Source organism: Mirounga leonina, unplaced genomic scaffold (genome assembly GCF_011800145.1).
Source record: "Mirounga leonina isolate KUSES-001 unplaced genomic scaffold, KU_Mleo_1.0 Mir_165, whole genome shotgun sequence".
In the NCBI taxonomy this organism is placed as follows: Eukaryota; Metazoa; Chordata; class Mammalia; order Carnivora; family Phocidae; genus Mirounga; species Mirounga leonina.
In genome coordinates, this window is record NW_023270415.1 from 16269715 (window position 1) to 16297714 (window position 28000).

Sequence of the window (28000 nt, forward strand, 5' to 3'; positions counted from 1 at the left end):
AAGCATAATACATTTCCTCTTCTGAACTATTATTTAGTAATCAGATTAACGAATGTTAAAATGCCCATTGTCTGTATTGATTATACACAACCCCTCACTGGCTAATAGTCTAGCAAAATATGTATTTGACTCTGAGTTTCAACTGGCATCTCCACTCTTGGAAAATGCCTCAAATAAATTGCAGCTGTGTATATCCTACTATATTCCCCTATAAATAAGGAGAAATACATCCTGGTGTAATACTCTTTTTTTCTAATCTGAAAAGAATATCCCAACACTACATAGTCTTTAAAATAAAACCAACTATTCACGTTTCCATGTTTATGATGAAACATTCTATTTAAAAAGTAATTAACAAACCCAGATGTTGTGTATTTTGAGGCATAGAGAGCTACTCTTATTTGCAGTCTACACTGAAGTCAAGCTCTAAGATCCTTGCAATTTGCAATCCCCTTTTTCTGCTTAGGAAATGCTGGTTAAACACACACACACACACACACACAGAATTTATGTATTATTCATTCTCAAATTTGAAGGGATAACATGCATTTTCAATAACATATATCTGTTGAGCTGTGGTTGAAGAAATATTTGAGACTTATTGCATTTGAAAGAAAGTATGTAAAATAAATTTTGGAAATTGAAGAGATTTTTCAAGGCAGACTTATGCTTCTCCCTTCACTGGAACTACTTCTCCTGCTCACTCCACTGTGGGATGTGGATACAAATATCCCCAGGCATTCATTTTCTGCCAGGACATGTTTGTGGTTTAAAAATGCACATAGCAATTAGTTTTATGCCTTCCAGTAAGAAATGGAACTGAATACTCATGGTATGAAGGGATTGCACGTGTGTCACAGTGCGCAGAATTCAGCACTCCATCCCCCCTGCTGGTTTTATAACAATTCAGTGCTTTGGGATAGAGCAGCTCCTGGGGTAAATGCTGCTTAGGGCTGGGGGTGGGGGCAGTGTAACAATGAGAGAAGAGTCATATAAATAGCTTAAGTATAATTTAAACATTCTACATCAACATTCACAGCTTCTGAACAGCTTCAAAAAGACTAAATTGACATAAACATTTACCAAAATTGTATTCTTTACCAAAAAGTATAAATGTTCTCATTTATCAACACAAATTCAACCATTAAATAGGTAATAGAGTTTAGGGAAATTAAGTTGGCTTAGTGACCACAGCAGAAAATGACTCATCAGCAATCCCAAATTGCAAATGGATACCCAACTCTCCCTATTTTAACCCCTGTCCACTGTTGAGGGATATAGACTGCCAGAAAAACACTGGCATGTGCATCCAACATATGTATAAGCAGGCACCAATACAAACCTAAGGTTCTGATGGCAACGGGGGTGGGGAGATCATTTGGGTTGGAGGTGGGACATGGATGGCCTCCAGAGTCATTTTCAAGTCTACATGCAACAGTCTTGTCTCTGCTCCCAAGTGCCTGAGACATAGTAGGTGTATCGAGGAATACATTCAACAAAATGGCAATGGTACCCAAAGTACTTTCCACTTCAGTGTAGCCTGAGGAGCTAACAAGTCTGTGTCTAGCACCAGCAGCCTGGGATCACTGGAACAGTACAGGGCCCTACTGCTCACCCAGCCTAACCTCCCCCACCTGCTGAGGAGTTAAGCCACTCTTTCACCAAGGGGAGGAGCCAGAGAGAGTAAGCCTCCTGCTTGATAACTCATCGATCAGGGTGCCTTCTCCACTCATGACTCTTCAGTACTGACCAGGCTTGTCAAAGAGTTACTAGGAACACCCGAAGGCCTGTTCTTTTTGACATAACTCAGATGTGTTTATCCTGGAAAGTACAGAGTGCAGATTTCTAGATTCTAGATTCTCAAAGGATTGCAATCAGTCAGCATTAACCAAGAGTCCTCTGTGGGCAAAACATGATCAGAAAATAAACCTACAGATGAAGTAAAGAGAAAGAATCACAGAAATGAATACACGATACACTGACAAGAGGTGCCTGCCCCAAATAGCCCCAGGACAATCCGCCATTGCTTCTGATTCTATTCTCAGCAAGCAGCCTCTGCAAGACCAATGTGACCTCAAGCTACCTGGATGTCAGTGAAGAGTTGTCCTGATTATAAAATACAAACATTTATGTCTCAGAAAGGGTCCATTCCCAATTTTAAATTAACAAACAGGCACTCTCATTTATTCATGTCTCTTGTTAGACAGTAAGTGTACATCAATCCACAAGAAGATGGTTAATCTATGATTACTGACAAAGTCAAGCGTTTGGACTGCAGAACAGAGAACCACACCCTGGAGGGAGCCAGGACCTCACTCTGGCCTGTCAAATGCTTCCCTTGACATTTGCTAGCTCAGCCCTAAAAACAACAGAAACTGGGCAGAGACATTTTGAAGAATGTCTTAGTGGCCTGAACAGAGAGAGTAAAAGCTGGATCAGTGGCCTAAGCATCACAGCTATAATTGTGTAAGGGTGAAAATAAACTCAAGCTGGTCTTTTGCAACTTTCTCTGACCTTATCACACTGCATACACCTTCAAAGCAGAAAAGGAAAACAAGTCTCCTGAAGCCATTCCCACATCTGATATTACAATAATCTGTATTTTTCATGAGAGGACCCAGATTATTTTTTCATTGCTTCTGCCTACCCAGCACCAAACACTGGCCCTGGATCATGACAAGTGCTCAATAAATATTTGAATGGATGGATGGATCAAGTTTAGATTCTTCCAACCTGTTCTTGACTCATAAGTAACTCTTCTGGAGGCTAATGTAGATCCTTCCAGTTTACTAGGGTGAAAAGTACTTTTCCATTTTCCATTTCCAGAACTTCATATTTAGATTTAGATTGTTCAGACCTGTCTCCCCAGAGGTCAAAGAAGCTGATTAGGACTAGGTTCTGCCAAGTGTCACAGCCTTGAGACCACCTGCTTCTTTGCTCTCAGGGCAATGATCTTGTTTGTATACTCATTTGCAATCACTGTTCTCCAAAGGAAGCCCCGTTATGACCATTTGTGAAGCATAACAAGGGTGATAAAGTATTATCATGCAGAAATCCAAGGCCTGACCATGGCTACCAGGAGAGAGCTGAGTGTCAAGGGCTTGGGTCTGTGTGTGTGTGTGTGTTTGTGTGCAGGACTCCCATTCATCCAGTCCAGGAAGCTCAGCACCACAGCAATGCTTGGCATCACGGGTGAAGTGAGGCTAACTTGGAGATGATATTTAAATGATTCTTTCCCCTACCTTTTAAAACAAGAATAAAAAAATTTTATGCTTAAAGTCATGGGTAGACTGAGGGTAGGGGAAAGGACCATAAAATATACATGGAATGGGTTAACAATAAACTTAGGATGTACTCAAGAGTTTTCAAGAAAATAAATGTTTGATTAAGAAAAATGAAATTATGCCACACGCATATACATATATATATATACACATATACGTATATACACATATCTAGGTGTGTATAACATGCCTGATGATCTCCAAAGCCCACTAACTAATTAACCTGGTCTCCCTAGTAATCCTGTGAGCAAGAAAGACAGAGAAGTAATAATCTTCCCATCTTAAGAGGAGAAAACTGAGGTCTAAAGTGATCTGCTGCAGGCCAGATGGCTAGTAAGTAGTGACAAGATGATAACTGGGTCTCTTGATTCCCAGACCAGTGTGTTTGTTTAGTTAATCTATCCTCAATATGCGTTGAGGCTTGGGAGACAAAATTACCATCAGCTCCATTTCAAAAGGGCAACTAAAAAGAAAGAGAAAAATAAGGCAATGTGTTCAGTCTATTATTTTACTAAGCTCTCCAGATTCTTTACCTATTGAATATTTCATGAACATGAAGACCCCCTTTAATTGCTTCATTCCTGGCCCAAATTCATAAGAGAAAAATAATTTAATTTCGAACCTTTTGTAGTGCAAGGTGATTATAAAATATCACCTGCAACAAACTTTTAATTATATGCTCAGGGGCAAACATTTGAAACCTTATTTCACTAAGCTGGAACTGCCATCAACCCTGCTTTTTAACTTTTCACGCAGATTCCCTTTCTATTTACCTCCACCCTGCATTCAGCTCGGCTGGGAAGCAAGACCTTCCGGCTCCTCCCTTGCTCCAGCTGAGGAAGAATAAGGGAGTTCTGTCCCTGTTGCTGTTCTGCAGCAGTTAGAGAGGCAGTGCCTGATCTGATCCCTGAGTGGATCAGCAGGCAGGTGTGGAGCTGCAGTGAGAACTAAGAAAACCACGGGGCCACCGAGACTTGCATGCAGCCCACCCACGGCCACTGTGCGCACCATCCGCCATCAGACACAGAGAAGGAGAGAGTTTAGAAACTCTTACAGCAATTTCACAGAGCAATTTTATGTCTGTTGAATATAATCATAAAAAAGGAGGTAGTATCTCAAATGCTTTTTATTTCCCTTTTCTAGTCATTTATTTTTATTGTATTTTACAGAAGTATTGATCCACAACAAATTGGAAAAGGAATAAAAGAACTGGTCTATCACCGTAGACAGTGCATAGACAGACGCACTGCGCTAGCCGACCCCACCAGGCCTCCTGAGTCAGGTTTTATGTGGGAGGAGTACGGTGATTTCTTAGAAGATCAAGGATTCCTACATCCCACTCTGAGAACATAAGTTAACAGAAATCTAGGTCTGCAATGACCGCCTACATTTTCGATTCTCCATTGTGTTGTGATCCTCTGGGTAACTTCTGCATACATGGGTAATGGGAAGCAAACAGCCCAGAAATGGATCAAATCAAATGTCAGTCATGTATAAGGTAAGATATTTAAGCATAAGCCCAAAGGGCCCTGTTGGAAACCTGAAATTTTTAAAAAACTTGAACTCTTCAATTATATGCTGCGGACTAAAAGCGGCCACACTGGGAAAGGAACGGCTGTCCCCGCCCTCCCTCTGCTTTTTGGTAGCTGAGGTGAAATGAGCAGGTGGTTTCAGTTCAGTTCCTCATTTATAAACTGGCTCTGTGAAAATACACACACGAAGCCACTTGTTTGACGGTCTCAGAAGAGGGGCTAAAGACTGACCGGACATGAGACACAATTACCCTCTCACCCTAGAAGGAAGTCCCTGCAGGTTAGGGGTGATGTATATCAGCAGGTCAGGATGAAAAAAGCCAGCACAGCTGCTGCCTATGTGGTGCGGGCCTGAGGGAGAAAGGGAAGATTTTCATTTCCGGATTACCTCTTTCACCAGTACTCAAACCGACTTAAGAAAATTAGTGATCAGGTTATCATGAATATGTGCTCTTTAATCCTCATCTTTCAGATCACTAAATCTGTCCTTTTGAGGAAGCATTTTAAATTACCACCTTTTAAAAGTTGTACATTTTTTTAATAACAAAATAAAATACGATGGAAAATTCCTTTTTGGGGGGAAGGGTAGATAATGGACCCGATAAAATTAAATCTGACTGCCATGATATTTTGTATGCGTATAATTTTGTGCGCAGACAATGGATGTGTTACCAACAATCTAAAACAGCCCGTTTCCTGTTACCAGGTTTCTTGGGCTTCGTGACGATGCGGACTCCCTCTAGTGGCCAAAGTAATATATATAAATTCACAGGTTTGTTAACAAAAAAGGGCTATCTTTTGTGATTTGGCTCTTTTCAAAAGAAAATAATTTTCTTTGATGTACAATTTCTTTTTAGAATACTTCACATGAGGTAATCATATATAAATCAAAGAAAGTACAAAATGTAGATTTTATTCTTAAATTAAGTGTATATGGTATATATGTAGTTATAATTCTTATAATTGATTAGACAGAAATTTGTCTTTTGAATTTGTAATATTAAAGGTTCAGAACAAAGAAGACTCATTAAATTTATTAACAGAACCATGATTATTCTTTACCAATAGGAGTGCTTACCATTTAGGTGACTGTATTTCCACAGACAGATTATTTCCAAAGCAAGTATCAGGTCATTAAACAGAATCATTATAATCTGATGCCTGTGGTGAAGACATTACATAACATAATAAACATTTCTCCTTTAAGGTGAAATGACAGATTCCTAAAATGTTAGAACTACAAGTTCTGGATAAAGGAGATAACACACGTGGTAATTCTATAAACTGCAAAGCCAAAAAAAAAAAAAAATTGGATATAAATCATTTTTTCCATTTAATCCTGAAGCCTTGTTTTGCAGATGAAAAATAAAAACGTGAGAACCAGAAAGCTCAAATGACTTGTGCTAGGTCCCTGAACTGGTTAGGAGAAGAGGGAGCTGGAATCCGACTCTCCTGACTCCCTCTCAGTCTTTTTGGGCTACGGATGACTGAGGAGAACTAGTCCCCGAGTTGCGTTCTTCCCGTAAGCGTGCATCTTAACAGACTTGTGACTATACTGTATTGAGAATGATTCCCACATGAAAAAGGCTCATTAGACATATTACATATCTTTTTACATTGTATGGGTTATTTGAGGACTTTCAGAAGCATTTGTTAGCTGACAGAACAAACTCCTAGGGAATTCCTTTTATGGAATGAAAATGAGAAATTACTAATTAATAAGAACAATAATATATGCAGGTTCCTGGTTCCAGTTCATTCCTAGTTACTGTGGACTTGAAACTTAACTCTGAGTTTCTTGTAAATTTCTGTGATTTCTGTGAAGAACAAATGATGCCAAATTAGTAGAAGTGCTTTGAAAATTGTAGAAAATGCTATAAAAACAAATTCTTGTTTTAGTTACCCAACGTGAAATCACACAGAAAAAAAAAAAAAAAAAGGATTTTATCTATTGCTTTAGTTTCCCGAAAGAAACAGAAGGAAATCACCTATCTTTTGGAAGAGTGAATAAAAATAGAAGAAAACCACCCATTATCTCCACAAATATATCCTGAGAGGCAAGTTCTGTGCTAGGTGCAGAAGAATGCGTATAACGTCTCCTGAAAGTTTTGGATTTGGATGAGAATTAAAGTCTTGTCATAGAGATGTGAACTCTCATAATTATACCGACCTAAAAATATAGTAATGAATTTTCAATCCTTGGGGAAGGCCAAACACATTTCGAATCATTAAGAGTTTTCATGCCTTGAAAATGTATAAGAACCCCTTATCAATCCAAACTGTGACTCTGAGAGAATAGGGAGTGTTTCTGTCTTGTCCACTTCTGTGGGCCCAGCACCTAGGATAGCGCCAGGTGCAGAGTAAACATTCATTACATATTTGCTGAACCTGAACTCCAGACTGGAAATCAGAAGAGTCCATCTGGAGGGCGAAGGGTTGAAGGGTTGAAAGAGGAACTGAGCTAGGGGAGAATGGAGACGTTTTATTGCCTTGCCCAGGAGATATGCAGCTTTGTAAACAGCATGCTACCTAGCCTGGCGGACGACACTCAGTTGGGCTTCACTTTTCAGATGGGTGAGTATCAATCAAACCTGCCAATACTTATCCACAGATTACATGGCATCCCCAAACTGGCCTCTATGTTCCAAGTTGGTGGATAAAAAAGAAATGTGTGAAATCTTCACCACTGATAGAAATATCAGAAAAGCAGGCGATAGATATCAACATTGAATCTTCAGACATAATGCAAAACAAATGCATACAAAAACAAAACCAGTTCGCACGATTTACATTTACTCTTTAAAAAGCTGACCAAGAGGAACAAAACAGGGCTCGTTTAGACTAGATGTCTTCACATATTAGACTTATTGATTGTGACAATATTTTTGAAAAACAAGAGTAGAATCACCTCACTCCATGCGTCTATGTCAAACAAAATGTCCAACTTAAAATATAAAGAGAGCTGAAAAACCTATAAAATCCCACCAGTTTTTCCAATGTTCCATGCTTTTGGATGTTTTTTTTTTTTTTCTAAATCCTAACACATGATGGGTGATAGAAGCTTCTTTTTACTGTCAGAGAGATCAAAGAGAGGTTGAGAAAGAATCCATAAGCAGATGCTGTCCAGTGACAAACCTGAAAGAAGCAGACAGTGGGGCCAGATGTTGGGGTGACCTTCGGTCTGCAGAGCACATTGGCGTGGTGTTGATTTAGATGGTTGTTGGCAGAAGCTTTAGATCCAGCAGCAGGGGGAAAAAAAACTAAACTATGGAATCCTTTCTTACTCTTTCCCATCACTAGAAAACCCGAAACCACTGGTCAGTAGTGCTGATGGCTGTCAACGAAGTTGAATTCACCACACAACCCTGCCAGTAGGTATCACATCAAAAAGGAGTTAGCTGCATGAACAGGAACATCTTCAGGCTGTGCCATTTTGCATCGTGCCCAACTTTCAACAGCTGTTTCTTGAGCGAATGCTGACGCAAAATAATTATACGAAAAGAACAACATATTCGATATGCGGGAAAATGTTTACATTTATTACATAGCCATTAATAGAGGATATAACAAAGAAAGACGCTGACATGTCTAAAAAGTTAATGTCCTGTCAACCATTCTAATTAGTGCTCAATGAAAGTTCTCTTAAATTGAACTCTGAACTGTCAACTCTGGAGAAGGATGAGAAAGTATTTTTGAATCAAGCAGAATTACTCAAATCGGCGCAGCATCCACAAAAGAAGAATACATAACGACACGTTATAGTTTTCCAGACTCCTCTCACATTATGCGATTATTCCCATCATTCGCTCAACAGGAATGTAAAGAATTTTTCTGGTGACTGAAGTGTTCTTATTACTGTAAACACTGGTGAATAAGGTAACAGATCTCTAATCCTAGATTCTGACATAATTTTAAATCTTCGCCACTATACAATGCTAAAACACAGAACATAAACAGAGGCTTACTTTACAATATTAGATATGATTGAAGACCACACAGTTCTTCTGACGCTTTTAGACATTTTGTCACTTTACCTGGAGAAATATACGCTGCTTATTCTGCATTGCTGCTGATGTCCAGCACTTGTCAAAACCTCTATCTGTCAAGGCCTTCACAAAGAGTTGGAAAATGACAGATCAGGATGTCTGAGTTGATGGAGCCCCAGGAAAAATGGAACAGATAGAAAATTCATGACTCTAAACTATATCAAAGTGACTTCTGTCAACATCATGTCAAAAGAACTGTTCATTTTTAGAGGTTTTTTTTTTAATTATATAAACACTTTTTTGAGTATGAGCTAAGTGTAATGAAAAAAATTCCTTGGTGTACAGTATGATCATCCAAATGTTCCAAAAATATACTTTAGATCATCCAGGAATAAGGAAAATTCTAATAGTAGACACTGTCTGCCAGTTAAAACCAATGACATTCAAGAGAGATGTATGAAGATACTATCGGCTTAAAATAGGACAAACCATCTGGCTTATAAAGGAACAAAAGTATATTTTTTGCATATTTTTTGGACCCATCAAATTTCTACAACTGGATTAAATTTTATTCTTCTACAATCAGTTTTGATCCATTTTTTGCTTAGTGTGACAATTATAAAACACTAATTCAGTGTTATTTTCTTAAACAGTTTTCCTAAAATATCTGGTATTATTTTAATTTTTTAAAAATCACTGGAAAACCCTCATAATGCATAATTTCCTTAAATTATTGCTTTTAGGAGGGAGTAAAAAATAAATGGCTTATCATATGCAGTACTGCATACGCAGAAACACTCCATAATCACATTCAGAGAGTCATTCACCAAATGAAATATGAGTTGCATAAATCTGGAAATGACCACTCTCTCGTTTTAATTCCCAATACCTTTTAGGGAGGATGGCTGGCACCTGGTGTTAGAACCCAGGCAACTTGATTCCCACTGCTCATATGTCACTGAAACAAACAGGGTAAGTGACCTTGTGCAGTAAAGACCATGGACTATGCAGTGTGTACACATACAGAACAGACAGGAAGGGAAAATCCACCACACACACACACGCGCATGTGCACACGTGCTGGGATACATGCATGAACACACATGCATACCGACGCTCACAGGCATGCACGCGCCTCAAACGTACAACTTCCACAACCACCGTAACCGTCCATGATACCGTCATGCACTTACACTACTTCATCGAGCTAGGATTTAGGGGATTTTTACATCAGCGTTTCTTACTAGCTCCCTTTCAGTGACCATCTACAATCCCTCTGATAGTGGCCACTGACTCCATGCACTTGTCCAGTTGCCAAAAAAAACCCACTCTCTGTAACCAGGACGGTTTGCTTACCTCCAGGATGACAAAATAATGACCCCTTCCAGCACTGAGAGAAGAAGCTTCCCTCGAAGCGCTACCATTGCATTGTGTAAATATGTTGGGAAAGTACCATCCATTAATACAAAAGTAGGACAAGATCGCCATTTCTTATTTCAGGCAGGACTCAATATATCTTGTGTCCTACTTACGAAAAGATGTTTATTACCTGTAAGTGTACAGAGGTGTGGGCTTCACAGCAGCCATGATTGGTAATAAGCCTCTTTTTCTCATTTACATTGATAGCAAGCATTAGTGAAGATATATGCATTTCATTTCATGGTTCAGAAAGAACAAAGTCTATGTATATGTGATAGCAGTGGGTGGTTAATGAAATGGTCTGACAAACATAAGCTAATACATAATCATACCAGAATGTGAACTGGAACACCTGTTCCTGCTTCACAGACATGCAATTCTTAAGGAAAAGTTACCATTCTCAAGGACTGAAGCCACTACCGTTTAGACATCAATATGCTCCGAGGAAAATTTAGTCACTCTTTTTGTTGTTGTTGCAACCACTAAAGGGTGGCTATTTTAATGCTATCAAATCTCTTTTGCTTGTGTCCTAAGAGTAATGAAAACTTCACACATGCATGAAGCTCCAGTAATTATTTTAAACTGCCTTCTGTTGTCCCCCTGAGGAACACGGTGGTATTTGTTTGATGCAGTTTAATTAGTGTCAGGGTAATTAATGCTATGCTATCTACATGAGATCAAAACCCTTTCTTTGTAACACTCTGGTAACTAAGAACTAAGAAAAGGAAGCGTTTTGAAAACGTCGAGGCATGGTGTTAACCTGGGTTCACAAGCGAACCGAATTGCTCATCTCTTCCTCCACGCCTTGCCCAAATGGCAATTTTCAGTCCCTCCCAGGACAAGATCAGAACCGTGATGTGCTGGAACCACACTGCCAGGCGTACGACCCAGTGGCTGCTATGGAATTAAATTCTTTTTTATGGGTATAATCAAATTAACTAAAACATTCACAGTCACCAGGCACCTTTTGCCATAGTTTAATCCTTTCATAATGAAATAGTAAACTTTTGCACTGACGGAGAACTAGAGTCCCTTGTAAACAGGGTGTGAATATTACCATGCGCTGATATACTTTTTCAAATAAAAGAATCATCTAGTTTAATGAATGAATGTGATTCTGCTTAAATACCTGAATAAAATTTGCATTTAATAGTAGGTATAGATATTCTACTTGACAATAATGTTAAGAGAGGAAAAACAGAGGTAGGCAAGGAAAGAAGTTAAATACACAAAAATTCCAGACACACACATAATGTGCACTACCATAAATCCTTTTTAACTGTTTCTTTGGTAATAAGCAATGGCAGTATAAATCTCCCAACACACAAACTCAAGCTGATCACAGGCTTAAGGAAATAGCTCCAGTTATCTTGACTGGATAAATTATTATATCCTAGAGGTTATTCCAGTTTCTAATAAAGCACTGTGGCTAATAAGCAAAAATAAAAAGATCAACCATTTTCCTTATTTTATAACAGATGAAATTACAGGCTGCATAGGATGAGACACAATGGTACTGAATTTATTTTTACTCTAAAAATTCACCATACAATGTTCATTTTGGAACAAGACCGGTGCTTTAACACGACGCTGATAACCAGCATTAGACTGATAACATTTTTTATGGGAAGGGGAGGCTTAATGGCACATATCTAAAAAAAATAAACATGACTGGTTTAAAGTCAAACCAAAAGGATTTAGCCCATTATATAAGTATACTAAACGTGGAAATAACCTCGGCACTGCCCAAGAAATGAACAACAAAAAAAGAATTCGAGAGGGTACAAATGTGAAGTCTATAGTAGTTATGAAATTGTGTCAGTATCCATCAGCAGCTGAAATTAAGGTTAGCGTTGTAAAATGAAACCTCACTAGCTGAGGCTGACGCCGTATCACAACCTAAGAGGGTCTGTGCTGAATGCATCTTCTTGAGAGCATTCATTACTGAATACCTAGTGGGATCAGCTGACTAGCAAAATATGTTCTTTCACATCTTCAGTTCTGCTTCCTGCAATTTAGTTGTTTATCATTAAAGTGATAAATACAAGTGACTTTGATAACACAAGAAACACATTATGCAGTAAAGTAACCTCCAGGAACCCCGCCATAAGAACTGCGTGCAAAGTTCAACAACTGTGAAGGAACTATTAAAGAGGACACACAAACAAGTGACCTTGACTGACAAACGTACTTCACTCCAGCAATAAACAGCGGTGGTGCTGATAACTGTTCATTGGCGCAGAGAGTAATTACCTATCTGTCAGCGTTGCTGGTGTGTGCGAAATAGTATAAATGAAACATACATAATGTACGGCAATAATATCGGGCATGCAGAACCTAATGTATTATCATCATTCTCAGGACCCAGGTTTATGTGGCTGCCACCACTGAGTAAATGCCTTCTAGCCATGATAATTTCATTCTAATCTCTGTTCCATATTATAATTTTCATAGCTAAAAGATACTGAGGAGCAATACGTTTCAATCAAGGGCTAAATAGAACACAACCCGTAACTGGGTATTTTATACACCTATATATTTTTTTTCTTTCAAAAAAATTAGTCAATTTATGAAGAGACTGGAATAAGCTGTAAATTTATGGGTGACAAACCCTGTCTGTACCAATGTCACCATGTTGGAGATGGGCTGAAAGGGGCTTAGGAAAAGGTTAGGGGCTTTGTCTCCCCTTTCTTTTGACAATACAGAATTCTCTCTTTTTAAATGTTTCTATTCTGTTCCAACATGTAAACTAAGAATGCATTTTTGAACAAAATAAAAGACAGCCCCTATTCAATAGGAGAAAAATAATCATCTAATTTCTAAGAGAAATTTGATTTGCATGAATTGCCCAACTCTATAACAGAAGCACAGAATCATCTTCTGCACCGTGATACTCTGCTATTCTTATAAAACTGTCCAACTCTTGCATGGTTTGTTTTTTTTTTCCTTTAATGCAAATGCAATTTGATGACACTTCTAAATCATATTTAAGACCATACAGAGGAAACCAGGAAAATCTAGGTAGCCGCTAGGCCATCAGGACAAACCCCCTGTCTTAGGGATGTAGCATTAGGGGGCACCTGGGTGGCTCAGTCGGTTAAGCGTCTGCCTTCAGCTCAGGTCATGATCCCAGGGTCCTGGGATGGAGCCCCACATCGGGTTCCCTGCTCAGCGGGAAGCCTGCTTCTCCCTCTCCCACTCCCCCTGCTTGTGTTCCCTCTCTCACTGTGTCTCTCTCTGTCAAATAAATAAATAAAATCTTTAAAAAAAAAAAAGATGTGGCATTAGAAAGCCACAGTTCTGTCATCCAGAAAGGGAAGAGAATAGATGAATATTGAGAAAACACATCGGCACATTTGATTGTTTTAATCTAGTCTTCTTATCTTTATAGCAAGAGTGTGTATTTTGGAAACTTTGGGGTAGTCTGAACTCATAACACAATAGTCGGCCTTCTTAAAAGAAGTCTTTTTTTAAAAAATGTTTTATTTATTTATTTGACAGAGAGAGACATAGCGAGAGAGGGAACACAAGCAGGGGGAGTGGGAGAGGGAGAAGCAGGCTTCCCGCTGAGCAGGGAGCCTGATGTGGGGCTCGATCCCAGGACTCTGGGATCATGACTTGAGCTGAAGGCAGACACTTAACGACTGAGCCACCCAGGTGCCCCTAAAAGTAGTCATTTTAAAAGAATTTTAATTGATCATCAGCCAATGTCACATTTGAAATCACACAAATGACTTTAACTGTAGAAGAATCTCATCTCTTCATTCTTTAGCTTTTTGCTTGCTGGTTTCTTAGCTTTCTAAAATTAATATTGTACGTGGTAAGTGAAGTCCTGACAGGAGATTAAGCAAACCACAGGAATAGCTCAGGTTTTTCTTCAGTGATATCCTTTTGTTTTCTGCATTTTTCTCTCTATATTCCTAGTCAATCAAGAAAGCCATCAAACAAACTAACTCATACTAAGTTGTTAGGGAAATGATATGTTAATTCTCATAGAAGCACTTCTATTTTAAAGAAGAGGCAAGGCAGAGACATAGACAAAATTCTCAGGAAAAGGTATGACCCCACTTCATTGATAAGAACAACAGCACATTTTTTTACATCTTTCCTCTTTGAAATAGCTTCGTATAGTCTTTGTCAGCCAGGGGCCAGCTGCTGACACCTTCAAAAAGATCAAGAGCATTCTAGCATCAAAGCACCTTAGACTTGACTCTTGACTCCTGTACTGAAATACTGCAATGAAATCTAGTATTTCATGCTATCCTGGCTTTGAAGAGCATCTGTTACATGTTTATCATAAAATGGCCCTGATATATTTTAACAAAATAGCCAACCAAATAATATATTTATTTTATGTTGACTATGTGTGTGTGACCCAAGAACATCTGGTTAAGATAATGCATTAAAGTAAACAACTAGTTGATTTTAATGGGAAAAAAATCAACTAAACTTACCTAGTTCTACTATCAGCATTAGGACCATATGGACTTTTGCATTGGATCTACTGAGGCATTTATCTCTGTGGCCTGCTAAATAAGTTTTTTAAGATTTTATTTATTTACTTATTTCTTTATTTAAGAGAGACAGAGAGAGAGAGAGAGAGAGCACCTGAGCAAGTGCAGGGGGTGGGTGGGGCAGAGGGAAGCTGGGACTGGGGTGGGAGCAGCAGGGAAGGGAGAGGAACAAGCAGACTCCGCGCTGAGCGCAGTGCTCAAGGATGAAGGATGTGGGGTTTGACTTGGGGATCCATCTCACAACCCTGAAACCACAACCCTGAGACCACAACCTGAGCCAAAACCAAGAGTCGGATGCTTAACCGACGAAGCCACCAGGCGCCCCTGGCCTACTCAATAATTAAGAATGCTCACACCTAGCAGTGATTCTCAAACTAGGAATGGGGCAGACAGCCAAGGGACTCTTTCACTTATCTCCAGCTCTAGCAAAAGGACAAGTGACTTCCTCCCTCCAGCTGTGAAGCACTGTCTTGGGAGCTGTGTCTGGTGGGGTGTGTCTTGTCACTCTGGTGTATTACGGTGGTAAAAACATTGAGAACCAGTGGAGAGTATAATCTTCATAATTCAAAACAAGTTGGGGGTAAGATCACCTTTCCATAATTTTCTCAAATAGCCCCAAGGATATTTATCTACAAATGTGATTAAAATTCAAGTTGTTTGTTTTCTCCTTATATACCAGAAAATTACTATTGCATTTCACGGTCATTATTCTAAATGCCTGAAACCTCACTTTCTCTAATAAATATGTGCTGAAGAAATGAATGAATGAATGAATGAATGGTAGTTCAAATCAAGTTAGTTATTTTATAAAAATGTATATCCTAATTTGATGTTGCAAAGCTCACACCAAAAAGAAATCTCAAAATGATAAGCACAAACTACTCTCTCCTGTCTTTGGTGTTATAAGATTTTTTTTTTTTTTTTGGTAATGGAATTATTTAGGATTGATGGTTTTGCAGTTAAAGTACACTTTTAAATCAGAAATTAACTTTTAATATATGGCTTGGTGATGATAATACTGAGGTATGTAAAGTATAGTTGCCTTCTTATAGGCAATATAGTTGATTAATTTTGAACAATTTAACAGTGAAAGATTAATTAAGAATTTCATCCAGTACAGGCCATCTTTCTTTTCCAATTACATTTCTTTAGAGCCACTATAACTGTTTTAATAATTGTACTGAAAATGCTAGAAAGTATCAAGATAATACAGTGATTCAGCGAGAACAATAAAATTCAGAAACATGGCACTTTGGTATTTGAAGCATTTAACATTGTGTTGTATATTTAAGACTTCTGAACTCCAGGGGCACCTGGCTGGTTCAGTCGGTTAAGCATCTGCCTTTGGCTTAGGTTCATGATCCCAGGGTCCTGGGATCAAGCCCCATGTCAGACTCCCTGCTCAGAAGGGGAGTCTAGTTTTCCCTTGCCCCACCCATCCTCGTGTTTCCTCCCTCCCTCACTCTCTCTCAAATAAATAAGATCTTAAAAAAAAAAAGACTTCTGAACTCCAACAGGTTATAATAACCCTGGAGGCCTAAAATCAACCTTAAATTTTTATTTAAATAAGAAATACTTTTTCTTAAATATCTATTAGAAAATACTTTGCTAGAAAAAGAAAACACTGTTAAGAACGTCTCTAATTAGATGCCGGTAGATTTCAAGCTTATGATAACAATTCCCTGAAAATATATTCAGTAGAATTGTTTTTGAAACAAATGTATACCCTATTTATCTATAAATTTCTAAAACTTCCTAACTCAAGGAAATTGTAGAATGCAAAAGTGAAGCTGAAGTTTAGAGTTACTGGTAAAATTGATTATGAGACTCAAGTAAAATGGGCTAATAACAAGTATGTAGAAAGGAAAAACATTTAATATAGGTGCTCCTTTATGTGCTTAAACTAGTTCTTAAAACAATTATTCTTCCCATCTACTAACTGAGAAATTGTTAGCATTTAAGTACAAACTTCTCATCTTTCTAACTTTGGTAATCAAGATCCCAATTTTAATGGAATAGAAATAGTTGTCAGAAGTTTATCAAATATGAAAGTTTCCTTCACTTATTTGGTTTCTGATAAGCAAATTACAGCAAGAAATTTTTTTGGTTGCTTCAGGACAATGGAAATAAGTTCCTGCCATAAATAACAGCTCTAGTATTCCTATCAATTGGATTTAATTAGGGCCACTTCATTCCCTATTTAAAATATTAAAGTAACCCCAATAAACAATCATGTTGCTTGAGAGAGAGGCTGTCCAGCATCACTACCAAAAACAGGCTTTCAAAGAAGACTTGGGTTGCACCTGTCTCAGCTATTCACATGATACATGCGTCCTACCGCTTTGAATTGCATCTCTAAAGAAGACAGAGATAATAATGCCTCATTGCCACATGGTAAGCCCTCTAGAAATGAGAGCAAAGACTGTTATCAGAAAAATGTTTTCTTAAAGAAGGTATTTAAATTACTATCAAAAATGGAATTGAGCAATTCATCTACTTAATGCCATCCAGTAGCTCACAGAATCAGAATTTCTATTAGAAACCCTGAATGATTCAGCTTTAAACAATAACAAATTAGTATGCATTTAGAATCTACACCTGAATAGCTCAAAATGCATATGCTCTGCAACATATGTGTGTACCAAACAAGCCTGCAAGAGAGAAAATGAAAGTCTGAGAGTTCTACGAAGATAATACTTTCATCTTTAATGGAGTTCATTTTCATTTAGTTTTGAGGGTCCCTAAAGGCCAACAAAATGAATATCTAACCCAACATTATTTCCCAAATTCCAGAGTCTATTATCTATTCTGATTCAAGGCCACATTCCTCTGGTAACTAACTAGTCAACCAGCTTTCCAATGCCATCTCCAGGTGAAAGTTCTTTTCTAGGCAAAAGTGTAAACCAAAGGGATTTATTTGGTGCCAAAGAGTAAACTCTTCCTCTCTTTTGAGTGAACAGAGACCCCACAAGCCCAATCAGACTATAGCTGTTTAAAAACTCAATAGATTCTATTGCAACCATGACTGGCAATCAAAAGCTAATCCCTGGGAATGGAATTCATTGCCATTTGAAATGAAGAGTCTCCCTAGTCACTAACTTGGCAGGGCTCTACTGGAAAAAGTCAGTTATCCCCAAGCTATACTAGTAAATCATTTCACCAAAATATTAACATTTTATTCACTTAATTTTTTTTTCATTTTCTTGGACTCTAACTTGTTTTTCTAAAGACTTAAAATTCCAAATCAAACGTAAAATTCTCTTTCTTCTGACCAATCATAAACTCTGGACTCCTGAAGAAAGTTTTATTGGTAAATACACACAGGAAATGAAATGAAGCCTTTTTTCATAATTCACTACCAAAGTATATCTGGAAATAGAGAGATATACACTGGCATAGAATGAGGTGGGGCGCGGAGAGAGATGGGAACTACGCAGGGGTCAGATGTGTCAATTACATAATTCAAATCCCCTCAGGTTCACCGTTGTTTCTTTTTAAATATCCAAACATATACTATGGCCTCTGGGAACACTGGCTACGGGCAGAGAGAGACAAAGGAACTGTTCCTTGTCTGATGGTACGTCAGTCTGTCTCAACACCAAGTCATATGGATTGAGTAACAGATGTTGGAACAACAGAGTATAAATCTTATCTAAACAATATTGATTCTTAAGCATTAATTTTATCTAATCTATGTATTTCACATGGGATTATAAGGGATTTGAATGAAAGCTTTACTTTCTTAAATTTACTGGATTTGGTGGTGCTATGATACCATCTTCTCTCCATTTTGCCCCCATTGTGGCTCCCAGTTCACCCTACTCAACAAGATATCCTTACTCCATTCACAACAGCCAATATCCCACAGTACTTTGTATTTTATAAAACCTATTTTTAAAGATTTATTTATTTATTATTTTAGAGGGGGGAGGAGCAGAGGGAGAGGAAGAGAGAGAATCTGAAGCAGATCCCCGCTGAGCACAGAGCCCCACGCGAGGCTCCATCTTATGACATTGAGATCATGACCTGAGCAGAAATCAAGAGTCAGATGCTTAAACTGACTGAGTCACCCAGGTGCTCCTGTATTTTGTAAAACTTATTTATCACTACTTTGTTGTACATGAAATCTTTAAGGAAAGAAGTCTTCCATGAAAAACCACAAAGGTATGACTAAAACATTTTTTAAAGTTTAATGTCAATAACAGGACTACTACGCAGTTGAGACATTTCAGTTTGTTGCTTTATGCCCTGTGTGTGATCTCCTCCTGTTTAACCATTTGATCCTGACTAATGAAGGGTTTCTAGAAGGAGAATGGAGAGAAGCCATATAATAAAATTTAAAAAACATATGAAAAGCTTCCAGGAAAGATAATAAAAGAAAAACTAAGAACAAGATGTGTAAACAAAGTTTAGAACAATAGAACAAAGTAGGGGCGTCTGGGTGGCTCAGTTGGTTAACTGTCTGCCTTCCGCTCAGGTCATGCTCCCAGGGTCCTGGGATCGAGCCCTGCATCGGGCTCCCTGCTTGGTGGAGAGTCTGCTTCTCCCCCTCCCTCTGCCTGCTGCCTACCTGTGCTCTCTCTCTACCTCCCTATCAAATAAATAAAATCTTTAAAAAAAAAAAAAAGAACAGTTAAAGTATTTTGTGATTATTAATCATCATAAGCTAAACTAGGATCTTTAAAACAATACCATAATTTTTGTATTTAATATTTTAATGATGACTTTTGAAATTTAACTTGTTACTTTTCTGAATTAGTGCTTTATTAAAAATTCATTATTTTTTAAAATGCAGCTTAAATGTATTTTTCATATTTGGATGTATATAAGTATATAATAATACATGCATTCTGATCTATTAAATATTCAACATTAAAACTATTAGTTATTAAAATCACAGCACACATAGCAAAATCATAGTCAAAAATATTTCTAAAAACTCTCTTCCAAATAAAGCCTGAAGATATTTGTGAATATGTGTGTATGTGTGTGTGTATTAGAGGGCAATGTCCCTTCCACTGATTTTGTGTAGCTAGGTGGAGGGATTTCCCCTAGTTAACACAATTGCTCTCTTGGTCCATCCTGTAGTCACCTCCTCCTTTGCCTCTCCTCAAAGAAGGAATGCTAACTTGTTTAATTGTGGCTGACAGTGATCTGACAGGCACTGGTCCATGTTACTCCAATAGGTGGAGCTAATCTTGGAAAAGTAGAAGCAGTGGGGGATTCGTTTCTTCTTCCCTATCAGCTCCAGACCAAGGGGCACAGTGATCCTCCTGGTAGAAATGTGTGTACTCTGAAGACACAATGATTTCCTTAGGTGGATCATCACTTACATGTGTTGGGAAGAAGAGTCAAAATAGAGAAAGTTAAGCAAGTCCTTTTAGCTACAAACGTCAGGCCTCATTTTTCCAACCAGCTTGATGAACAATAAAGTCAATATTTCTATTTCCAATTCTCTGTCTTCTGTCTTATTTATCAGTTGTTTCTGAGTAAATGGGATAGAGGGCCAAGAAAGAAGTGTTGTGCATAGACTTGTCACTACTCTCTGTCAAACTAATGGTATGAGTGTGTGTGTGTGTGTCCTCAAGTAATACCTTTATTACTACTCAGAATGTGTGTAAATGTATTACTGTAATAGTGAAAACTATTAAGAAATTAGAATTCTGGAACTTAAAAGACTGTTCATGAAAAACTGGACTAGTTTCTATGTTAATTTTGATTGTGTATTTTTTCAGAGATTGAAGTCATTCTTAAGGATATTAATAAAAATGCTAAGGGCTGGTCTGGATGGAACCATAATTTCTGTTATAAGCACAAGAAAAATGATAAATGATATAAACAATGTGTGGCCTTTTCAAAGAAGAAAGAAAATATCAGTTCACGAATTACCGCCCTCAGAAACGCTTAACAATGTCAAAAATTAAGCACAATAGATAGCAAAGGATTTGATTTCTGAGTTAGTTTCACTATGCTGATTTTTATTTTTCATGAGCTATTTCACCTCATATTTCACCATTTGGGAACAATGTATTTTAGTCAGATTTCATGATGGATTGTGTCATGCCCCAGCATTTGGTTGACATTTTTCTGTGGGCCTTATCAAACACAGTTCTATCAGATAACAACAATGGGGCTCAGTTCATTCTGAGGGTGTTGTTCAAGCAGCAATCACAGCAGATTCCATCTCACTGACTGCATTAGTCTCAGAACCAGCTAATTGCTCAGAATCCAGTGATTCTAGAATCTCTCCATCCCCTGCTAGTCCAACAGTGTCTCCAGCTGCACAGATCTGCCAGGTCACCACTTCTTCCTGAAACTTTCAAAGGCTTCTCACAGTACAAATAAAAGCCAGAATCTTTAAAGTGGAGTCTGAGGCATCTACTATCTGGCTCTGACCTACTTTTAAAACACATCACTCATTCATGAAGTCCAGTTAGACCAAACTGTATACCATTCCCTAAACTTGCCTTGAATTTTCTCTTTCTTTGCTCACATGATTGCCTTTGCCCTGGCATTGTTTCAAGTCCAACTGGCTCATTTTGCAAGGTCAAATGCCACCTCTCTCTCTCATTTGCTCATTCATCATTCATTCACGGAGCAAATTCTGTGTAAGCTGTCCCTCTATGCCAGGCACTGTGTTAGGCACTTTCTCTCTTAAACTAATCTTACATGACCAGTTCCTCTAATCTCACTTGGAAGCAATCTTGGCTTTTTGATTCTGCACTTTGTACCTCTTACGATATTTAGGTTCAGAAAATTGTTTCCTATATCACCGTAGGCCCACAGTACGTGGCACATAATAGGAATGCAATGAATTTCATGCATGGGTTATCACTGGTTGAGTTACAAACAAATATGTAAATACAGAGCACCTTGTAAAATATAGGTAATATGTTTTTATTTTATATTTATTTACATATTTATATAAATATAAACATATAGAAGCATAAAGCACCTTATAAAAACAGATAAAATATTTTACTTTCAAATTAAGCTTAATATTTAAAATTACATAAAATATTCAAGCAACCTAATTTTAAAAGGAAATAACTTCTTTGTTGTAGTTTAAAACAGGAAAACTTTTGCAAGATCTGAAAGAATAAAAGTCACATAACTTCTCAGCTTAAAAATACTTTCTCTCCCATCATAACAAACTACACATATAGCAATAAGTACATTGAAGACTACCCATTTCCATTCCATAATTTTAGAAGACGGAGGGGGGATATAAGGCTGGATGGAGGGGTAGAGTAAAAACTCCATTTTCAAATCTTTTAAAGTTTAATACCCCAGAAGAAGACAATGCTAGGAAACTTTAGCTCTAATAATATTGGTAATATTTTCTGTCATCTCAGCACAGATATGTAAAGAGATCAGATATAACATCTTGAACAGGAGAATCACTGCAAAGCAGCTCTTTATTTTTATACACTTCATTGCTGAGTGGAAATGATTTCACATCTGCAAAGTAAACCCACTGGTGTCTCTCCGGATCAGCAACCCCACCACTCTGGGTCCAGTTAGTGCAGAGGAACCCACCCCACCCCCTACTCCCTAAGAAGGGGCAAATGGTGGTGCTTGCTACCAGAGGGTGAGTTATCAGGGGAAGATCATCTGCCCGGTGTTGATCTCGTCATCTGTCACTCTCTGAAAGGAGTCTCCGCCTTAGAGAGGGAAGCTGAGGTCTGCAGAAAAGAATCCCTGTGTGCATCTCCATTGACCATTCTAATCTTGTCTCCCACTCAACTTTTAGTTCCTTCTACAGAAAGCTCGCTAAGTGGGATATTTGCCGTTTACTAAGGCAGAGATACTAAGAAGGCACTCTTGTGAAGGCTATTTTAAATTCCAAATATTCTTAACAATATGCTTTCCTACCAGAAAATAATATAGAATTTGATTTGAATCTTCCAAATAAGCCTTGCTCAGAAAACCATCTACTCAGTCATCAAATCAATAATGCTAATTGCAATGTACAATATGCAATGTAGCATGTGCTAATAGTCTTATTATGGTACTTTCAATAATGCAGATTTAAAGTGATTTCTGTCTTTATGACTGTGGAAATAAAGGAAACCTCATTTCAAGTGGAGTCGGGACACTCCTGAAGGGGGAGCTCTCACACATAACCACTCACTGCCACTTGCATAACCAGCAGGAAGAAGGAAGATAAGAATTATCTTTACAAGGGAGGACATTCTTCACACAGGAATTTCATCTGCTTTTAAGAAAAAAGAAGAAAGATCCCTCCCTGCCCCAGCAACAAACACTAACCACCGCTTGCAGCCAATGAGAAACGCCACAACCTCGAACCCTTGTTCTTCTCCAAATGAACTATTCAAAACAACTTTCCCCAATTTCTTCCTAAAACCTATTCACAGCTGCTCTTCCCTTTGTCTTTTCTGACTTGCCTATGGTTTGCCATAGCTTGCGTGTTCTGAATTGCAATTCCTCTGCTATTCCCAAATAAACTCATTTTGCTCATAAAATAACTGAGTATTTTATTTTTAAGGTTGACAGTGACTATGTCTCATTTTCATAAATACTTTAAAAAATGATTCTACGGCCATCCTCACTTTTTTCTTCTGTACTGTGAATGTCCTGCATCTCATAGGATTCTTTTGAGGATGAAAGAGATTAAGCAAAGACCAGCGCAGAGCACTGGCAGATGCTGACAATTCAGGAAATGATAGTGAACAACAGCGGCAGCAATAACAGTAGTAGTAACATTTGTAGTAGTAGCTCCTAGCCTGGCTTTCCTTTTGCAATTAAGAATCTTCTTGAAATTCATACCCTAAAACTCTAAAAAAAGGAATCCAATTTGTATCTACAAAAATAGCACTCCCACAGACAAAAGTATAGATACATCAGCAATCCTTTTTTAAAACACTTCTCTGGAACTAGCCATTTTCAGCAGCATTTATAATCTGGAGCTCAGAACAGGGAACAAGCTGGCCTGCCCAAGGGCAATTTTTCTACTATTAACTCAATGCTAGAATCATCATGCCACTTTCAAAGCAGTAAGATAAATACAGAGCCATAATTTCATAATATGGTATATATTATCACTACTTGATTTGTGTACTTTGAATTTGCATTTTGAAAGGACTTTGTTTTGTTCCTGGTTGTCACTCCAGTGGTGAACTGACACATTATAGCTAATCAAGATATATTTGTTGGAGAAATGTTTGAATTTTTATAAAAGGAGATATGTTTTTTACTCCATATATATGTTTATATATATATAACATACATAATGTTTTTTAAACATTGTGAGGCCAAGGGAGAATAACCAAGGAGACAAGAAAATTCAATATAAGAAAGTACACTTGGTTGAACATCATATATACACATGGGAAAAGTAAGATACCAGCAGATTTATAGCATTTTGCATATAATTCTATCAGGGCATATCATTGATCTTATCTCCTAAACTGTAAGTTCTTTGAGGATTCCTTATTCATCTTTACTTTAGCATATCAGAGAAATTCAGTAAAACGCTAGTTGGATGAATGGATAGAGAGCTGATTAATAAGTTAATATGTGGCACTATCAAACAAAAATTGTCAGTATATCATATGAGACCTGTCAAATGATCTGTTTCAGGATCCAACCTTACAAAATTTAAAAGCTAGTTTTGAATTAATTACACTGATACAAAGAAGCTTAAGTGCATGCCAGAACAAAGCCCAACACTATTAGAAGATATACAACAAAATTCAGCACCCCAAAATAAAATCCTCAATGTTCAGTATGCAATAAAAGCTATCACACATGCAAAGAAGCAGGAAAATACAAAAAAATAAAATCAATCAATAAAAGCTGCCCCCCAAAATGAAAGACAGGGGAAAAGGAATAAAATTAGCAGACAGGATACAAAAATTGGTAAATATAAACATGTTCCATTCCTTCAAGAATGTAGAAGAAAACAGGAACTTGAAGAAAGAGAAATGAGAGATCCAAAAAAAGGACATTTTAGAAATGAAAAATAAAGTAACTACACTGGATGAGATCAACAACAAATTAGATTAGATACTGTAGAAGAAAAGATCAGTCAACCTGAAGATATGGCAATAGAAACTATCCAAAAGAAAGAAAAAAGAGAGAAAAGACAAAAGAAATAAGAATTGTAATCACCTGTGGGACAATATAGAGCAGTCTAAGCAGTATGAGCCACTGGAGTTCGAGGGGGAGACAAGAACATTTTGAGACAAGACTGGGCGCGTTCAGGGTGAACATTTTCAAAGAATAATGGCCCAAATTTTTCCAAGTTTGATCAAAATTATAAACTCATGGAGCCTCCCTTTTTACATGATTCTATCTGATAGGAATTGCATACTGGATATATAAAAATTCAGCAACATAATCTAATAATTGCAAACACTTATATGGCACCTATCATATGCCAGAGCTTGTTTTAAAAACTTCCAAGGTAGTAACCCACATAATCCTTACCACCTGAGGAGGTAAGAGCTCGTTATCTCCATTTTACAGAGAAAGATAACTGATTCCCAGAAATGTCAGGTGGTGTACTCAACATAAGTGGATCCAGGACTCAAATTCATGAAGTCTGGCTTAGACATCCAAGGCTTAGCCTCTGTTCCATCTGTGCATCACACTTTAAGACTCAAACATGAGTGAGAAGTGTCCATTTTTATGTAAAACATGACTTTAAAACAATTTGATTCAATTGCCATTTTTATAATTAATATCAATTTACCCCTTATCACCCAGGATCCAAAATTAAGTCAATAAGTATATGCAAATTTATAAACAAACTGGCAAAAAGACCAAAGACATGTTAGCATCCAAAGCAATGTGGCCATTTAGCCATTGACTAAATCAGCAGGAAAACTCTATCTGGAAGAATGGGCACCTGTGATTTTCTGAGGCCATATTTAAAAAGAAAACCAAGAGCATCCAAATACCAGAGTTGTCAGCAACTTGACTCCTATTCAGAATTGCAGGGTTCTTGCTGACACATGTAGCCTCTGCTTGTCCTTTGTCACATATGTGCTTCCCCTGCAAACTGTCAGTGACTTGTCAGAATTGATCAGGAAGTCTAAGGTCACTCCTCAGTGATGGACAGATCTGGACACGACAGCATCCCATTTCTGGTTCCCTGTCACATACCGTATGAAAACTGATGTCCCCATCACTCTACTCTCAGAACAAATATCTGTATACAATGATGACGAGATTTTTAAAGGTTAAAAAAAATCAACGGGATAAACTCAACATTTAATCATATTTTTAAACAAATATTTAATCTAATGATGCAGAGAGAGGGGATGTCTTACAGAAAGATGGACTCCTTTCTTCCTATGTATGAATAAAGGTGCTCATTCTCCTTGTTTAAGAATTAAAGCCACTAAACAACCAAATAAGGGAGTTGGGGACTTTGGTAAAAGAACTGAAACCCCGAAGGCTTGCAAGGCTTCTAACCAATGAATTATAGGTTAGAATTCTGGAAGCATCTTTGTTGCTTTCTAAGATGTCTACCTGAAAATTTGATAGAAATTAGGATTTTTGTTACTTTCCAAAGACCGTTACTTAAAAACAGTGGGCATTTTAATAATTGTCCTTTCTGGAAGAGATAAATGCTAGAAGATGTCTGACACCATTGAAATATGTTAAAATGGGCTGTAAAATAATTTTAATCTTATTGAGAAAGAATGGGAAATCACTGTGAACATAGTTATAAACTATATGCTGTATTCTTTAAAGGGAAAGTGGATGGAAAAGGATACTCATTGGATAATTTATATAAATAAGCAAACAACATTTCCCCTGCCCTCTCCTCACTAAGCTTCCTAACCCACCTTCTTTCATTTCCATAAGCTCTGACATCTCTCATTGTTATCCTTGCTAGTCATTTTATTCACTCTTATAGACTCCATAACAAAATATAGAGAAGAAAAGAGAATATCCCATTCTGCTGCAATCCCAGATCCTGCCTCTATTTTTCCATTAAGCAGTCATGTTCACCTCCAGGTCTGGGGTTAGCCAGGGGCAGTTCTTTGGGGTGGGTCAAGTTTGATGGTGCTTCCTGTGGGCAGAGTGGTCTACTCCAGGTACACAAGGTCCTTGTAGCATGGCAGATGCAGAATGTGGGCAAAGGACTGCCACTGGCATCTCTGCCTCACAAATATCAGAGGTGGATTTTCCACAGGGTAACTGGAAAGGTGAATGTGAGGGAGATTTCCTCAAGGGCCTAACTAACATTCCATTTGCAAGGCAACGATGGGCAGGCTCACGCCTTCAAGGTCTTCAAGGTTCCATCTGTTGAGCTACAATAATCATGATTTAAACAATCATGGGATATAGTGCTTCTAAAGTGCTAAGTCAATGTTGTATAACTTCAAGGTCATGGGGAAAAATTTTTTTTTAATTTAATTTTATTATGTTATGTTAGTCACCATACAATACATCATTAGTTTTTGATGTAGTGATCCATAGCTCATTGTTTTCATATAACACCCAGTGCTCTATGCAGTACGTGCCCTCCTTAATACCCATCACTGGCTAACCCTTCCCTCCACCTTCCTCCCCTCTAAAACCCTCAGTTTGTTTCTCGGGGTCCATAGTCTCTCATGGTTCATCATACCCTCCAATTTCTCTCCCTTCATTTTTCCCTTCCTTCTCCTAACGTCTTCCATGCTATTCCTTATGTTCCACAAATAAGTGAAACCATATGATAATTGTCTTTCTCTGCTTGACTTATTTCACTTAGCATAATCCCCTCCAGTCCCACCCATGTTGATGTAAAAGTTGGGTATTCATCCTTTCTGATGGCTGAGTAATATTCCATTGTATATATGGACCACATCTTCTTTATCCATTCATCTGTTGAAGGGCATCTCGGCTCTTTCCACAGTTTGGCTATTGCGGACATTGCTGCTATGAACATTGGGGTGCATATGGCCCTTCTTTTCACTACATCTGTGTCTTTGGGGTAAATACCCAGGAGTGCAATTGCTGGGTCATAGGGTAGCTCTATTTTTAATTTTTTGAGGCACCTCCACACTGTTTTCCAAAGTGGCTGTACCAACTTGCATTCCCACCAACAGTGTAAGAGGGTTCCCCTTTCTCCACAACCTCTCCAACATTTGTTGTTTCTTGACTTGTCAATTTTTGCCATTCTAACTGGTGTAAGGTGGTATCTCAATGTGGTTTTGATTTGAATTTCCCTGATGGCTAATGATGATGAACATTTTTTCACGTGCCTATCAGCCATTTGTATGTCTTCTTTGGAGAAGCGTCTGTTC

General features: G+C 37.9%; 1 protein-coding gene across 3 annotated transcripts in view; it reads right to left on the reverse strand.

Annotated features, from left to right (window-relative positions):
- Positions 1-28000, reverse strand: part of LOC118014870 (cytochrome P450 7B1) — a 179740-nt gene that overhangs the window by 84413 nt on the left and 67327 nt on the right. The gene's annotated exons all lie outside the window — the stretch shown is intronic.